Below are 5,510 nucleotides of genomic sequence, written 5' to 3' on the forward strand. Positions count from 1 at the left end.
TCTGCTGGACGATGGGAAGCCACCAGTCCTGGCTGGCCCAGCGGGCCCAGAGGCAGCAGGGCTGGAGGCCCAGAAGGCCATGGATGGCCCCAGTGTTGGCATCCAGCAACACATTGTTAGCACCCCTGCTGGGGTCTGGCCAGCAGGGCAGGGTCCAGGCGGCAGGTGTGTGGTGGCAACAGCCTTGGGGTAGCACAGTGCAGCCGGGCAGGTGGTCGCTGCATGTGGGGGAGACAGTAGGGCTCAGACAGCCATGAGCCAGTCAGCAGTTGGTGCAGCAGGCCAGCGCAGTGGCCAGGACGAGCCAGGGTGCTGGGCATCACTGCCAGGGGCAGGGACTGGAGCAGCCATGGTGTGGGGAGGCAGAGGCTTAGACAAGACAGCTGCTGTGTGCTGCCCCTATGCTGGGCATGCTGCTCCTGGCCAGGGAAGTGGCTGGCCAGGGAGCAAGGAGTAGGGCTGCTGGCAGCTTCAGCCAGAGCCTGGAGTTCCCCCTGGTGGCAGCAGGGGCCTATTGCAGGGCCACAGGAAATGGGAGCAGTTTGTTGCTAGGAGCAGCAAATCTGCTTCCAGTCCCTGTATGTGTAGATGCCTGCCCAAGAGCATTTACTTATGAGTAATTTACTTATAAGTAAACTGGTCCCAGATCAAATGCATGAGTAGACACATCCAGTTTTCCTTATCAATAAAACAGAGTTGGTTATATTTACTTACTTCATGTGGTTATGTGGGGCCTGATTATTTAATAGTTATGACATGCTACATGCCATATGATTTTCAAAAGAGCCTGGGCACTTAACTTCCATAGGTTTAAAACCTTTAAAAATATAAGCCCGTGTACCAGGAATTATAATGGCTAGTCAGTGATTCGAGCAATAGGCTTAAAAATCTCTGAGCTTCATTTGACTATACCATGTGGACTTTAGGCAGACTGCCCCACTTACCTTCTCCTCTACCCCATCCCAAATCTCTGGTTTATTTATAATTTCCCAGGCTTTAGCTGTCCTTATGATAGGAGATGAGGAAGCTATGGGATGAAATTCTGAATCCACTGAAATTGATGGTAACACTTGCATTGATTACACTGCAATCAAGGTTACAGTCACAACGTTTCATATCACCTTAGTGTCCAAGCCATGCTGGGCAGAGCACAAAAACTAAACAAGGTTTACTGCACTGGTTTATATGCAGTGTTCTAGGGTTCTAAACAGCTTGACCTGTGGATGTATGAAAAGTAATCTAATTCCAGAGCTCACAACGCCAAAAATACTAAGCCAATTTCCTTCAAACTCAGCTTATTTCAAGAACTCAGTGAGATCTACAAAACAAGGAAATTTCTTCACAAAATTACCAAGTATTGAGTTACATATGCACTAATAATTTTCTTGGAATACATGGAATAAGAACAATCTTTTATACATGACGACCGCAAAAATAGCAAAATGGATAGGGCTACTTTTTTTTTAATATCACCTCTGGGTAGAGACCAAGTGTAGAAAAAAATTAATCTATAAAAGATTTTCTTGAGAAAGTAATAAACCACTGAAAAATGTGTTTATGTGTATGAGTGAGTGTAGAATTATATATGGAAAATTATGTGTGAGTCTTACTGAGAGCATAGAGTCACTTCCACTATAAAGTGTACAAACTGACAATCTAGTTCTAAATGAATGTGGGTATTGGATACTTATTTTCAACAATAAATATTAAAAATCAAGAAAAATAAATGCAGCCAATTGTAACAGTTCAGTAAACTTCTGAATGAGCAGGTCTTTCTTCCAGCTCAATAAAACTATTGACTTTTTAAATTTTGGTAGTAAAAAAATACAGAGCTTAGTACATCAAAGTAAATTGGCTTCCATCTGGCTAAACCAAAGCATGCACCCAGTGGTGAATTATTTATTTAATTAACTAAATTCTGCTGGCCTACCTCAAGACTATTTCCATTCATTTCCTTTAACAAGACTACCCACATGCATTAGGGATGTCCTGTTTTGTCTCGATATGCTTACAAAATGGTAAATAGTATACAATAAAAATATTGCTATAACAGTTGCCAGAACAGAAGTGGTTTAAAAACAAAGGAAACCTCAGCGAACACATACAAATGAATGATTTATCTGGAACCAGTTGTTTTAAATTGTTTTAGATTGTTATTTAAGGGAACATCTAATAAACATGTGAGGGCATTAACAGAAAAAAAAAAGTTAGGAGTGTGCAGAATGAGGGGAAACAATAAATGAACCATGAACACAGACCAGAGGAACAAGAGCAGAATAGTCAGAGTTTGAGTGGGAAACATGTCGTTATCACTATTCCAGTTCCTGTTTCTGTGTTAAGCAACAGGCACAGTGTTTACTCTAGATTTTGTTAAAACAGGGCATTTAGGAGGAGAAATATTAATATTACCTGATTGATATGTCTTGCCCTGTCATACCATCCATGTCATTTTGAAGCCCTTATTTTATAGTAGTCAATGGGACTATTCAGGTGAGAAAGAGGAGTGGGCACTTGACAGACATATGTCTATTTCTTTAATATAGGTGCATACTCCTCAGTCACTCCAAGCCACCTCCAGTCTGCCTGACATTGCACAGGAAGGTACCTGACTCCTGCCTCTGAACGGATACTTATACAGGGTGTTGGCATTTCAGAATGTTTCCCCTCTGGGGATTCCTTGCAGCTAATGATCCAAAGAAGAATAGTTAGCAGGTGCAGTGTTTTTCCTGAAACACTGCGGGAGATTATCGAAAGCCAAAGCTAGAACAGGGCAGGGTAAGAAACCCCCAAATCTAATGGGTGATCAGTCTAAAAGCCAGAGGTTTCAAACGCGGTTTATTCTCTGTATTGCCAAAAGGTGTGTGCCTGCACGGGGTTATATAATTCTGCTTAGGAGCAAGTTCCTATAAAGCAGGGATAGCTTTACAAGGCCAGAGAGAAGGATGTGTGCGCGTTCAGAGTCAATGGGCTGGCGAGTGCCGAGCCTGGTGTGAGAGCTCAGCACGAGGTCTGAGTCAATGAGACGCAGGGAAGTCTGACCTGTGGCCCCAGCCACTGGCGGGCACGGAGCTTAGGGGTCAGCCCTTGGCAAATCTGCAGGCTCAGGCATCCGAAGGAGGAATCGGGGCTGCAGTGCGCACTTGCACTGGTGTTCAGCTCCGAGGCGTTCTCTAGCTACCTGGGGGCGGAGGCACGGCTGGATCGGGGTCTCTGTCCTGCAAGCCTGTCAAAGTCCTTGAAGTTGTCAGAGGTGCAGCAAAGTGAGTATTATCCTGGTCAGGCTGCTGCTGCCGCCTTATGCTTCACTACCCCGGCCCTTTGGCAGCACGAACCTTCTTCTTCTGCGACCAGGCAGGCAGGGCAGCGCCCACCCCGCGTCTGCACGTGCCCAGCGCCATCCCTCCAGGTCCGGGCCAGCTTTCCTCCCCGGCGCCGGCTACTCGGAGAGCTGCAGGTTGCCTGGGGCTACCTCGGGGCTTTCCTTCTTGCTCGGCCGTCCAGCCCCTCCGCCAGCACAGCACCGTCCGAGCTGCATGCAAACAGACAGATTAAAACAGGGTTAATAGAGACACTGGAGGGTGGGAGGGGAGAAGTAAATAAATAAAGTAACAATGGGAAACACGCAGATAATATAATATAATATAATATAATATAATATAATATAATATAATATAATATAATATATAATTGATGTGAAGTGATGTAATATATGTAATGTGATACAATACAATACTGATGTGATCTAATGTAATCCAATATGAGATGTGTTGCAATACAATACATTAGTGACGTTATGTGATATAACATAATATAATGTGATGTGATGTGATGTATTATAAGATGTGATACAATGCAATATAATATAATATAATATAATATAATATAATATAATATAATATAATATAATATAAAAGCCCTGCCTTGGCCCAAGTAACAAAACTCTTTGCAGCTTAAGGTCTTCAGCGAGTATTAAAGCATTTTAATCCTGTCTGTTGTAATGGTGATTACTGGGGGGGGAAGGGGGAGAGAGGGAAGAAAATGCCACCTAGCCATTTAATCATTTGATGCTGCTCGTTTTCTATTAAAGAGGGTCAGTCACTGCTCTCTGCTTCACCCGCCTCTTTCCCCGCAGAAGTTGGTGTGCCAGATATTTAGAAAGCGGCAAACCTCTTTCATCTCCTAGTGAAAAAAAATCCCCTCTCTGGGCTCTTGCCCGGAAGCCACACGGCAACTGCTCAGGTGTGAGTGCATGAAGGTAGGTCTCGCTTGCTCTTTCTTGCCCCCACCCCCATTGCAAAGTGCTGTTGAACTGTCTGTCCCTCTGCGGGGTCCTTTTCTGTAGGGATGGGGACAGCGCGAATCATGCTGGCGCTTCCATAAGGGGCCGGGGGGCTGCTGCTTCCCAGGGGGAAAGGACAGAGGCGATCAGTCCTCTTTCACACCCTCGTGTTTACCATGCCCTAGGCAGCAATATGCCATCCATCCAACAACACACCTATTTCGCTGAATCCCTGCTGCTTTTCAAGGGTTATTGAGTGAATGTGATCAGCAGTCCCTATAAATAACCGAAGTCCCGGTCTCCTGATGGCCCGACGGCTGGAGGAGAAGTTTCCCGTGGGCTGGTTGCCTGCTTTAGGATATGAAGCTCGGGGGAGCCGCGGCCGGAGTCGAAGAAGCCTTCCCCGGCTCCCACCCTGAGAGCGCGCCGGGAGCCGCAAGCCTGAGCATGCGGGAAGGAGCACCGCGCCGCCGAGGGGAGCGCCGCTCCAACCGGGCTTGGCACGGGGGCAAGCAGGAGGAATCCTAGGCAGTGTCTTGCCTTTCCCCTCCTGGGCCAGGAAGGTACCGCTCTGAAAGGGAAAACAGAGAGACCCGTTCTGGGTATAGATGCTTACTCAAATGTGTGCGTGCTATCTATTATACAGGGTTGTCTGTCTGTCCACATGCACACACACGCGTGCGTGTGCGTGATTGTGTCTGCGTGTGTGTCTGCAGAGACGTACACCTATATGCGAATGTGTTATCTATGTAAATTCTGGTCATATATACACATATACATACACACACTTATACACACTTATATAGGGATGTATGTGTGTGTATAATATCACCGATTTATATAGGCAGACAAGGTTCTTTGGGTAAATCTGATATCTTTTATTAGACCAATGTATGTGTGTGTCTATCTATAATATCACCGATTTATATATGTATGTATGAATGTATGTATGTATGTATATGTATATATAGATGTATATATGTATGTGTGTCTGTGTGTATCTCACCAATTTATATATATGTATGCATGTGTGTGTATATATATATATCACTCATATATGTGTGTGCGTGCGTATCGCTGATTTATGTATGTGTGTGTATATATGTGTATATATATAGTATCACTGATTTATATATATGTGTGTGTATGTGTATATATCTCACCGATGTATATATGCGTGAATATGTATGTATATGTGTGTGTATAATATCACCAATTTTTTTTATTGTGT

At 44.7% G+C, this 5,510-nt stretch overlaps 1 long non-coding RNA gene across 1 annotated transcript in view; it reads right to left on the reverse strand.

Annotated features, from left to right (window-relative positions):
* LOC109296639 overlaps positions 1-5,094 on the reverse strand; it is a 16,557-nt gene extending 11,463 nt beyond the window's left edge. The window contains exons 1-2 of the long non-coding RNA XR_002097010.1: positions 4,496-5,094; positions 1,931-3,529 (exon numbers count right to left, since the gene is read on the reverse strand). This is a non-coding gene — a long non-coding RNA (uncharacterized LOC109296639). The remainder of the gene's footprint in view (positions 1-1,930; positions 3,530-4,495) is intronic.
* Positions 5,095-5,510: the final 416 nt, after the last annotated feature.

The sequence above is a fragment of the Gavialis gangeticus genome, unplaced genomic scaffold (genome assembly GCF_001723915.1).
Source record: "Gavialis gangeticus isolate Ggan-Ray unplaced genomic scaffold, GavGan_comp1, whole genome shotgun sequence".
Taxonomy (NCBI): Eukaryota; Metazoa; Chordata; order Crocodylia; family Gavialidae; genus Gavialis; species Gavialis gangeticus.